The following is a 12,593-nucleotide window of genomic DNA, read 5'->3' as shown; positions in this document are numbered from 1 at the left end:
TGAGAGTTTGTGTGTGTGAATTGTGCTTATTAATGTGAGGGTGCGTTTGGGTGCAAATATGTGAGAGTGGTGTGTGAGTGTAGGTGTATGTGTGTAAGTGCCAGTAAGTGTGTAAGTGGTGTGTGAGTGAGTGTAGGTGTAAATGTGTATGTGTATGTGAATATATGAGTGTGTGTGTGCATGTGTGCAAATATGTGAGTGCTGGTAAAGTGTGTACATGATGTATTGGATCAGAAGCCGGTCTCTCCGGCAGGGCAGTAGGCATGATTTCAGAGCACCTAATACTTCTATCCAAACACGCCCTGTCAGTGCCCTCGGTTAAACGGATGCTGAACATAGGAAGAAATATGCAACACGGATGTTTCCTCCTTCGTTTCATTCGCTGAGCCCTCCCCTCCTGACCACCTACCTTCTCCCTGCTTTTTGGCTCCCCTCTGGAGGTAGCCGTGGCCCGCAGTCTCCCTTGCCCTTGCACTGGACGGAACTGCTGGCCATTCAAGCAGCGTGACTTTTGTTTTAAGTAGACAGACAGACCCACACAGTAGCTTTCTGGCCTGGGAGGAGTTCTATATGGTTCTAGTCGGAATGAAAGACAGTGTCTAAAACACAAGGAAATGACTTGGGACAATTAGCACTAAGAAGCTTTGGGTACCAGTCAGAAGGCCCTAACTCGGCCTGACACAGGAGACAGGGTGATGCGAGGGAGCATCCCAAGCACCCTTCTCTCCTCGCGTCTATACTTCTGTTCTTCGGGGGGGGCCCGCTTGTCTGAGATGATGCTGTTCACGGCTGAATCCCCAACTAAGTGCTGTGCTGGCATTCAGCTGGGGCACAATAAATATTTGTGCACTGAATGCATGACCAGGAGGGCGTGGGGAGAGTCCTGGGGAAGGTTTACCCAGGGAAACAAATTTGAGCCTAATATTATAAATTCTGAAGGAGAGAAAAGGTGGTTTTAAATGAGCCTTGGACTTGAGTATTGGAATTCCAAAAATGGAAGGGAATTTGGAGACCACCCAGCATGGCCTCCTCGAAGCAGTGAGCACTGAGCCTTTAAGAATGGGAACATTTTAAGCTATAACCTATCATTCATTCATTCATTCAGCAATAAGGCTACAATGAAGAATAACATGAGTCTCTGCTGCCATGGCCCTTAACTTCCAGGTGGGAGATACGGAAAATCAACAAGCAGAAAAGATTATTAAAGAGTGTGATAGGCACGTGATGAAACAAGCAGGCCATGGCGTGGGGTGATCCGGAAAGGTGTCTCTCAGAAATTCCCAATTAAGCCAAATCTTAGGGAAGAGGGAGGAAGAACATTCCAGGGAGGAGCAACCGCAGTGCAGTGGTGGTTCTGGGGTGTAACCAGGTAGAGAACCACTGGCCAAGCAATGGGAGCATTAAAGGGCTTTAAGCATGAGCATCAACTTATCTGAAATCTGTGCCCCCTCCCCAACCCCCAAAGTGCTCAGGCTTTTAGGATTGTGGGTGGTTATGGCCCCAGGGCAGACGTGAGACTGGGGGGAGGGGTGGATTGTCAGGCACTTTGGTTTGTTTGAACATGATTGTCCATTAAAATTTAATAATGTAGCTTTTTTTCTCCATTTCTCCTGAACTTAGCAAGTTTTTGCTGGCATACAAGGAAGGAAAAACAATCCAGTACAAATATTCCTTACTTGTAACTTTGCAAAAAGACAATGTGTAGAGGAAATGTCCAGTAGCTTCCTTTTCCAGTGGGTCACCGCAGCGGCATGAACTCTTGTCTCTCATCTGATCACAGCGTCGCCTCTGCCCAGAAGTGGCTGTCACTTTTCACTAAGAGAATGGAAATAAGGTCAACTTTCCCATTGGGCCAACCTGCCCAAAGAGGGCACTTTATTATTTTAAGGTAGTTCAAAGGTGGGTGGAAAAAAAATCCCTCTAAAAACAGGCATGAGTTTATTTAAACTCCATGGGGTATAAAAGTGCAGACACTGCAATTCAGTCCTGGGAGTGGTTCCTGGATTAATTTCTTTCCAATCCCCGGTGGAAGGTTCTTTCATCAGATGCAATCACCAAGCAGACAGAGCTCGTCCAAGTTCTCCTGTGGCGTGAGCAAGCCTTGCCTTGCGCTTCCCACCAAAGGGGACAGCATCCCGGGAGTAGGGCTCAGTGTGTTATGTCTGTGTTGGGAGTGTTTTAATTTCTTGCCATTGCAAGTAGAACCACCATTACCCAAATAGCTAGGGGTGGGTCTGTTCAACTTCCTATTGGATAGTCGATATTTAGTGCCCTCCTGCCATGTGTTAGGCAAAGAACAAGGCTGACGACTCCAAGCCAGGTAAGACCCTTTCTTGAGTGACCCACACTGGGGAACAGGGAACCCTCTCTGGGGAAGGTGGTACCTGAGATGGTGCTTTGTCATTTGCATTGTTTCACTCTATTATAAAAGTTTCCTGTTGGAAGCTTAGAAAATAGAGATGAGCACTCAAAATTATGGCATCATATAATTTAGTATCCAAATTGTAGCATTTTTGCAATGAGGAAAGGCTCTATGAAGAGAGAAAGCAGGCAGAAAGCAGGGCTCATGGGGACCAACTGGGACATACTGAGATGCTACTTCTAATGTTGCTCCCACAGGTCACCACTGTTGACACTTTGGAGTACGTTCTTCTACAATCCTGGCAATGCCCTGGCCGGGTGGCTCCATTGGTTAGAGCTTCATCCTGTAGACCAAAAGTTTGCGGGTTCGATTCCGGATCAGGGCACGTATCTATGTTGTGGGTTCACTCCCCAGTTGGGGCACATACAGGAGGCAACTGATTAATGTTTCTCACATTGATGTTTTGTCTCTCTCTCCCCCACCTCTAAAAAAATTAATAAGAACATGTTCTCCGGTGAAGATTAAAAAATAATAATAATAAATTAAAAAGAAGCATTCTGATACTGCTTGAATTCTTGAGAATTTCCCAGCCAAGTATCTGCCTTTATGTCACCATCCTCACAGCAGAGTGGAAGTGGTATAGGGAATTTTCAGAATGAAATCAAGTGCATAGGTCTGTGGGGTGTGTGGATACCTAGTCTTGTGCCTCATTGGGATGAAAGCCAGGACAGCAGCAATATACTGGTATTTTAGGCCTATGCTCAACAGTCAAGCTTCCCCCCCCCACCAATGGATAGTCATTGTCTAATACTAAGAAAAGGATGGTTCCCTGATACCTACTTCCATTGGCTCCATCAGGTAAGTTTTGTAACTATTGATGATGATGATGATAACGGTGGTGGCTATAGTGGTGATGATGATGGTGATGGTGGTGGTGGTGATGGTGGTGGTGATGATGGTGGTGGTGATGGTGATGGTGGTGGTGATGGTGGTGGTGATGGTGATGATGATGATGGTGATGGGGTGGTGATGGTGGTGGTGATGGTGGTGGTGATGGTGATGATGGTGATGGTGGTGGTGATGGTGATGATGATGATGGTGATGGGGGTGGTGATGGTGGTGGTGATAGTGATGAAGATGATGGTGATGGTGATGATGGTGATGATGGTGATGGTGGTGATGGTGGAGATGTTGATGATGATGATGATGGTGATGGTGGTGATGAGGTGGTGGTGATGGTGATGATGGTGGTGGTGATGATGGTGGTGGTGATGATGATAATGGTGGTGGTGATGATGATAATGATGATGGTGGTGATGATGATGATGGTGATGCTGGTGGTGGTGGTGATGATGATGGTGATGACAGGGTGGTAACAAACACTTACATGGAACTACCTGGTCTAAGCCTTTGAATACATTAACTGATTCAGATCTCATAATTAGCCTGTGAATGAGGAATTATAATTATCTCCATTTTACAAATGAGGAAATAGAGACCTAAAGAGTGAGGTCTCTTGTTCAATCTTAAGAGTAACATTTTAGGGAAGCTCATTCTGGGAGCAGCAGCGCAGAGGAGTTAAAAGGTTTTGTTTCTTTGGAAGCAGCAAACGTAAGTAGAAAAACTTGTTTTTTGCTCATCTGGAAAATGGAGGTCAGCAGGGTCTCCTTGCCTTTTCTTCTCTTTCTTTCTCCCCTTTTTATTGTATTTATTTTAAAATATTTGAGCCTCCATGTCACTGACAGTCTGTGAAAAATATTTGTCCCTTTCGAGGTGCTTATTCACCCTGGAAAACTGGCCGTCATCCAAATGCCGTGTTTTTCGACTATCAGTGTAAACTAAAGATCCACATTCTCAAAACAGAACATAGTTAGGCATTGTGCATTTGTTAAAAACTCTTTAAACCTCACACTGTTTACTTCGTTGCTTTTACCTTGTTTATTGTACCAAAAAACAGCACAAACATCAAATGGAAAACAGACAAAACAGCCGGCGCGCTTGCAGGAGTTTCCATAGGTGCTCAGCACTTTCCGCGGCGTTGGCGCGGAGAGGGCGCAGGGGCCCGTCGAGGTGGGCGCAGGGCCCGCGCATGGAGGCCTCGGAGCCCCAGCTGCAGGCCGGCGGGCTGCGTGACTGGCCGCTCTCCGTGGATTCTTCCCCAACCTTCATGGTCCTTCCATGAAGCCCCTTGAGGGGAAGGCTGAAATCCAGAGAACAGAGGAACTTCAGTCCGAGGTGGAAAGTAACAGAAAATAAATAGGCAGTTACATGTCACGTGGAACAATCCATTAGGAGGGATGGCAGAGACCATTCCAATTCATTTTCCTTTTCCTTGGCAGCCAAGAGGAGGCCATATGTTTCTCCATCTCCCTCCCAGTTAGGTTGGGGCAGGCACTTAGTTCTGGCCAATAGACTGTGAGCAAAGTGACAAGTGGCACTTTGGGTCAGAAGCAGGCAGGGCAGGAGTGAGTTCTCGACACTGTCTCTACTCCTAGCTGTGTCCAGAAGCGGAGCCTCCATCAGTTCTGGATCCTTAATGGATGATGGGGATCGGAGGCCCTGCTGGACACCCTGGAACATGTAGCTCAAATGAAAAATAGACCTTGGTTGTGTGAAGTTAGTGAGGTTTGGGGATTCATCTGTTACTTGCCCATCCTAGCTGATACAAAGAGGCAATTAAGCAGTGCTTTGGGGCACAGAGAAAGGGTGGTGGGGGGAAGATGGTGATCAGGAAAGGCATCTCTTAGGTGTGAGAGGTTAACAGAGCCAGGAAGGAGTTGGCCACGTGACAACTGGAGGAAGAGCATTCCAGGCAGAAGGAACAGCATGTGGAAATGCTGAAGAGAAGAGAACTTTGCGGATCTGGGAAAATGCAGAAAGGTCCAGCATGAAGGGAGAAAAGGGTGCAGGTGCAACCTATAGGTTAAAGGGTTGAACTTGATCATGGGTGAGCTCAGGCTGCTGTAACAAAGAACTGTAGACAGAGGCTTAAACAATGGACATGTATTTCTCACAGTCCTGGAGGCTGGAAGTATAAAATCAAGGTGTGGGCAGATCTGGTTCCCGGTGAGATCCCTCTTCCTGGTTTATAGACAACTGCCTTCTCCCTGAGTCCTCACATGGCGAAGAGAGCACGCTCTGGTCTCTCTTCTTCTTCTTATAAGGACAGTAATCCCATCCTGGGGGCCCCACCCTCATAACCTCATCTAAACCTAATCACCTCTCAGGGACCCATCTCTAAATACCATCGCTTTGGGGTTAGGGCTTCAACATGTGGCTTTGGGTAGGTGGGCCGGGGGGACACAATTCTACCACATCGTGAGGACCAGAGAGAGTGACTAAGACCTTCTAGCTGGAGGGTGACACAATCACTGTGCATGTTAAAGGATCACTGTCTCCCCAGTGTAGCCTGGAGATTGAAACAAACAAACAAAACACAACAACAACAACAAGAATAAAGGGAGAAATCTCACTTCATTCTTTCACCCACTCACACACTCCATTCATATTTATTGAGAACTTACTGTGTGCTGGGCACTTTTCTAGGCGCTGAACATGAAGCCACAAGCAAGGCAGACCCCTGTCCTCACGGAACTCCCACGTATACGTGGGGGTGGGATTAGGAGCACTGGTGTGCAGCTGTGTTCTTTTCTGTTTGTATGTTATATGTTGATAAAATGGTCAAAATATTTCAGGCGATCCTATTCCAAATAGGGTTCGATCCCCGGTCAGGGCACAGGCCTGGGTTGCGGGCTTGATCCCCAGTGGGGGCGAGCAGGAGGCAGCTGATCAATGACTCTCTCATCATTGATGTTTCTATCTCTCTCTCTCCCTCTCCCCTCCTCTCTCTGAAATCAATAAAAATATATTTTAAAAAATAGTAATAGTTGTCAGAGAACCGGGGAGGCTTGAGTGACTGACGTCATGCTCGCACTGGACCTAGAGGTCCACGGTGCCTGGGAGGGCAGTCCCTACAGCAGAGGGCCACACTGTCAGGTGGACTTCAGCTGTAGAACCCACTGTGCGCTCTGAGCAAGGCGGAGCTGTGCACCCCTCAGTCTTCTCACCCCAGTCCGGGCAGCACGCCCATGGATGGTACGGATGTCATCAACTCACGGTGTTTATTTTTGGCTTTTTCCATTGCACGTGGAGCCAGCTATCAGGCCAGACACATTTTGCTTTTTTAAATTTAGCCTGGTTTGTGACTCCAATGTTGAAATGAGATCTAAGGGGAGGGCTCCTATCTGGGTTGACACAGAAGTGCCAATTGTGTCTCTTTGATGCCAAGATAAAAATGGTTTTCGAAAAAGGGAAGAGAGCACATGCAGAGCAGAGGTGGGGTCTCCTGCTGCAGAAGCTCCTGGGAAGGCAGCTCCTGAGCCCATGTCTGGGTGAGATGGAGGGATACCCTGACCACCTGGCAGAGCAGGGAACATCTTTCCTCCTCTGTTTCCACCAAGACGTGCCTTGAGGCAGCTGAGTCCCTGGTGGGCGGGGTGGGCGGGGGGAGTGCAGCTTCCTGAAGGCACCACTAACTCGCTCACCAGCCCCAAGGCCTTGAAGGACATCACTGCCTTGTTAGCTGTGTCAGTCACATTGACACTCTTTTGCTCAGTAAATGTCAGCTGCCACCTCTTATATGCCAGGTCCTGTGCTCAGTTTCTAGGGACATAATGGTGAACAAGATGGATCTACTCCATCCCCATAAAGCTTCCAATCTGGGGAAAAGGGGACCGTGTGAGCCACAGAAGGCCTCAGAGCAAGGGTAGTCTTGCTTATTACCACACTCTCCTGGCCTCCTCCCACCCCTGCAGCTCTCCTTCTGGACTGACATTTTGATGTCCGACCCTGCACTATCAGGACTCCCAAGGGTGCCATCCCCAGGTCTCTGCCCACTCCACAGCTGTACTGCCCCTCCCTTCCCCCCATCAATGACTCCAAGACTTTCACTAAGCATCTCTGAGCCAAAAATTTCCATACCCAGAATTTATCCCACCCACCTGCCCATTGCTTGGGCAGCCTTGCCTGGGAGGGGCTACTTCCTCCACCTGCAAATCTATGCTCACCCTTAGCCCAGCCGCTATCACTGCTGGTCTGGATCTACCCGAGTGTTGCATTGGAAATGATTATTTATTTATTGTCTATCCCCTACTCCAGGACCAGTTCCGCTAGGGCAGGGGCCTGTCCTGTTCTGTGACTGCTGTACCCCGTTGCTTAGCTGGAGATAGCCCTCAGCTGAACGCGCAGGGGTGGTTTTGCCTGCTTCCAGACTCCCCGTCGGGGAACCCAGACAGCATGTGCTCTTCCTGTCTGGCAAATTTTGCTCAACATGCTGATTGGTTCCAGGTCACTCATTCTTGTTGCTGTTTTGGGCTCCATTCGGCAGATATACTGTATTTCTTTATCATTCCACTGTGCTGTGCATGTGGGGTGTTCCCAGATTGGGGCTATTATGAATAGTGTTGTAATGAACATGCCCATCTTGGGGTGCTAGAATTTATGTCCTTTTAACCGGTTGCTTGGACAAAGGGTTGCACAGTGTGGGTGTGATTTAAACCCCTGCCCTGCCCCGAACAGGTCCTGCTCAGCCGAGGCACCGTTTTTGTCACCCAGAAGAGATGTCCATACTTTCAGAAGACATTTGTTGCTAAAAATATTGACCCAGCAAATGCAAGGGGTGGTTGTAAAACTGGGACCCAATTTGCCAGCATCAGGGCTTCTCAAGCCCAAATCAAGGGCGAGCCCCCCATTACTTCCTCTCTAGCATCTTTCTCAGGCCTCCTGTTGTCCGACTCCGACAGCTTGTAGCGCCACCACTCCGAACAAGCGGGAGCCCGGGTGGCCGACGCCCTCTGCCCTCTGTGTGAGGTGGGAGGGTGCAGGTGGGAGGAGGGGGCAGATTCTGGTCCCAGCTTTTGGGGACCCATGACCCCTCCTTGGAAGGAGGGGTTTCTGCCAGATTCTCTCTGGAAGGCCCATCGCCAGAGGCCACAGGCTGGAGCCCACCCATCAGTTTCCGTTGCATGCACTTGTTGGTTTTATTTTCGTTTTTAATTTGAGCCAAAATATTCCAAAACTGGGAGCCATTTTGGCGTCTCATCAAATGCCAGGAGTGCCCAGCTGGCGTGATTCAGCAGTTCAGCATCGACCTAGGATCCAGGAGATCGAAGTTCAATTCCCGGTCAGGGCACATGCCCGGGTTTTGGGTTCGACCCCCAGTGGGGGCTTGCAGGAGGCAGCCGATCAGTGACGACTGTCTCATCATTGATGTGTGTGTGTCTCTCTCTCCCTCTCCCCTTCTCTCTCTGAAGTCAATAAAAATATATATTTTTTGAAAATGCCAGGAGCTTTGGTCAGCCCAGGCCCGCATGTCACGGTGGAAACAGCTTTCTACTGACGGCAGGACATTTTCCAAACATAAAATTACATCACATACACTCGAAACCTCACGTGAATTCAATTCTAGGTGTTTGATGAGAGAGAGAGACTGAGAGGGAGGCAGGGAGAGGTGGGGAGGCAGAGAGAAATGATTTAGAAACTGTGGGCCTTTGCCCACTGCTTCGCGCTGTGCATTTCTGCCTGCAGAGGAAACAGGAGCCACGCCAGGGCCCCCTTGCAGTGTGAAGGGAGCATGACCACTGTGGACAGGCGAACCCTCGTTGTGCGTTACGACCCCTCCACACAGGCCAGTTACTCCTGCCGCTCCGGCTCAGGTGCAGCATTATCTACAGGATTATTTTTTTTACACTTTTCTTAACTGGGGCTTACAAGCTGACATCAGAACTTAACTGCCACTGAAGTCACAACTCCATCAAATGATATGAAGCATATTCTTTAGCTGAGCTTCTGTGTTCAACCCTGCCCTGACCCTGAGCCAGGATGCGCCCCCAGTTCACACTCTCCCCAAGCACGGCACAGACTGAGCCAGGTGGCTCCTTGCTCACAGACGCCAGGCCCTGGGTTGGGCTGAGGGGACCGAGGCTCCGTGGAAAGCAGCATCAGACCTGGGGAGGAGGGAAGCCAGGTGCCACCACGTTGGTGGGGTCAGTCCCCTGCTGCACACTCAGGGTGCCAGCTCCCTCCTGGAGCATGGCAGGGGAATGGCCTGCCCCCTGTGCTGTCACTCTCAGCCAAAGGGGCCTGGCAGACACATGCCACTGACTGTCCCCTGGCAAGAAAATCCAACAGCCACTCAGCCATCCTTGAGTCTTGTGTGTGCCCACAGTCCCTCACACACCCCACAAATATGCAAATACACCTGTGTTCACCCGTGCGTGTACTCCTCAGCCGCCTGAACACAGAACGTGTGCACATTGGGTGGAAATGGCATTCGTCCAGCCAGGGACAGAACCTGGACGTGGGTCATCCCTACATTGCTGCCAGAAAAGGGTCAGCCTGGAGACCAAGGCCGGCCTCTGGCCTCCGTCGGGGGTCCTCAGGGCCCGTTGCTGGATGCTGACCTCTGTCCGCCCAGGACATGCTCGGGCAGTGCTTGGCCAGCCAGGCAGACGGGTCCCAGAAGTTGGGCCGGAGTTTGAAATTGGCGCGATTCAATGCGATTCACTGCCAAACCCGTGAACAAGGAAAAGTGCAGGAGGAATTTCATTCTTTGCCTCCCTCCCTTCCTGCCTTTATTTCCTTTATTCACTCAGTGAGCAGGAATCCCACGCGCTGGGGCTGAGACCGAGGCAGGCGAGTTCAAGACGAGCTCTAGCCTCTGGCCTCAGGGCGCCCTCTCCACTCCCTCTCTCCATCCCCCTGCATGCAGCTGGAGCCCCCACCCCGCGCCCCCAGCTTCACCAGGGGAGCCGGCCAAACCCCACCTGCGTCCGTGCTGGGCAAACCCTGGCGCTGCAGCCCCTGAGCCTGAGACCACCCTTCTGGCCACTGCGGCCTGGTGACCACAGACCTCGGTCAGCCCTGAGCTGCGCCGGTAAGAAGCCCCCAGAAAGACGGCTTGGAGGGAACCCTTCAGCATTTAGTAAATGGCTCTTTCAGTCCAATGTTCTCCAAGTCTCAGCAGAATTCCACTTACGGTGATTTATGCTGACAGCAGCGCATTCTTCTCTTGCTATTTAAGCCCCTGAAAGTGCGGGAGGGGAGGGCAGAATCAGAACCCGTGGCAGTGCTGTCTCCCTCCCTCCCTCGCCCCCGCCTCTCCCCCGTCTGCCATCCAGGCCCTGAGGATCTTTGCTGACCGTGAGCAGCTAGCACAGCTGGGACGGTGGAGCTCGAGGCATGGAACATTCCAGATACCCTTCCAGGTGTTGAGACAGGAATGGCAGCCGTGGGGGTAATGGTATCCAGGCCGTCCAAGAAAATCCGAGGAAGGAGGCAGGGAGCATAGGCCACATGTGTCTGCACACGGCTGGCTTTCCGCAGAGGGCAGGGACGTTCAAGGTCAGCTGGTGTCTCCAGGTCGAGGGACCCTAGGGCGGGGTCTGGCTTCTGACACCACTGACTATGTGTGATCTCAGGCAAGTCACCAACCATCTCTGTTCTTGGTTCTCTAGTTATTAAATGAGAGATTTGGATAAGCTTGGGGGTTTTGAAAACTTTAAGCCATAGAACCCTGTTCACCAAACAGAGCCAGTTGCACATTAGCGGGTGTGTTCGTGTGGGTCACCAGGGCGGTAAATGCCAAGATGGAGCCAGGTGTGTTGTAGAGGGAATGTGATGGACCAGTGGGAGAACCTTCTGCTCACAATGCTGGCCTAGAGGGAGAAGGGAGGAGCATGGGGCAGCCCCGAAAGTCTGAGTAAGTTTCTGCCAGGCCTAAGTGCAGCTCTGGGTGAAGCTGACCCCAGAGGACTCCCCTGCTGGCATGGATGACAGGCCCCTGTGCTTGGCCATCCTCTGCCCATGAGGCATGTGGCCTTGGCTGGAGAGCTGAGGCAGGTCCCCCAGGCACCCACAGCTGGAAGCCCCGGCTACCCTCACTCCCTTGCCAGGGTCTCTCCTGCAGGAAAATCTGAGCAACTCGCCCAATAGGCAGCGGCCAAGGGGAGTAAATCTGGTTAGCTCCTTGTAAAAGCATTTAGACAGTATTTATCAAACGCTTAAAATGCAAGTCTTTACCGATAAATTCCACTTCTAGCAGTTTACTTGAAGGAATCGACTCAAGCATCTGTGCAGGGATTACAATCTTGCTCAAGCACCGTTCTTAGTAACAAAAGGTGGAAAACACCCCGAATGTCCAGTACCAGGAGATGAGTTACATAAATGTTGGCATGACCACGCACAGGAGGACCATGCGGCCAGCTAACATGTGCTGTCATGTGTACCCACAGAATGAATTCCAACAGAGACTGATGGATGACAGGAGGCTGAGTGACAAGAGAAAGGTGTGCACAGTAGGCTGATTCGTGTGCAAACAGAGGGAGGGGTCGCCCTGTGCACACTCTCAGATCCAGAAAGAAGACGCCAGGAGGACACATGGAACTCGCTGCTAACAGCCCCCCACCCTCATGCCCTTGCCCTGCTGCTCATCACTCCTGAAGGCTGTCATTTGCTTTCACTGGCGAATTGCTCTTTTGAAGTGTCTGTCACCACAGTGTGACCCAGGATAGGAGCTCTGCCAGCATTCACAGCCACAGCATGAAGTCCAGCATGGAGCACACAGCAGATACCAACCAATCTGTGTTGAGTGAAATGAATGAAAGGCTAAATGAATCCCCATTTCACAGCTTAGGAGCCTGAGGGTTAGGGAAATAAACCAACTTGTCCAAGGTCACTTGGCCAATGAAAGAGGCTGGTCAGCGACCGGGGCTCAGATATGCCAGATTCTGGAGTCCAAACTCTGAGCTGTTCTGTCCCATCTCCCAAGGCAGGTCCAGGGGAAACCAGATCCTGCGTTGCCTAGGGAATTGCTTTGCAGTGACGTTTGCTTACTTACTCTCAGGGAAAACAGTATTAACAATACAATTTTACTGAAAGGCCTTATTGCCCCGAAACCATTTTTATTTCCCAGTTGCAACAGTGCACAGCTTTTCTTTCCATTAATAAGTGGCCAGGTTCAGGTTGACACAAAGCCCCTGGTGTTTGGAACAAATGGGTTCTGGTTTTCAAGAAGCTCCTAAGGACAGAAAAGTAAGTTCACTCTGAGGCCAGACATTTCCACTTTATCTTTAGCATCTGAATGTTTCTTCATCTTTTTTTTTTACCCCAGATATGTGTGTCACATGGAAGAAATAAATTACAATATTTACGGTGAGTATCTGTTTATTTCTGA

The sequence above is a fragment of the Miniopterus natalensis genome, chromosome 18 (genome assembly GCF_054644295.1).
Source record: "Miniopterus natalensis isolate mMinNat1 chromosome 18, mMinNat1.hap1, whole genome shotgun sequence".
In the NCBI taxonomy this organism is placed as follows: domain Eukaryota; kingdom Metazoa; phylum Chordata; class Mammalia; order Chiroptera; family Miniopteridae; genus Miniopterus; species Miniopterus natalensis.
Note: the sequence above shows the minus strand (reverse complement) of the source record.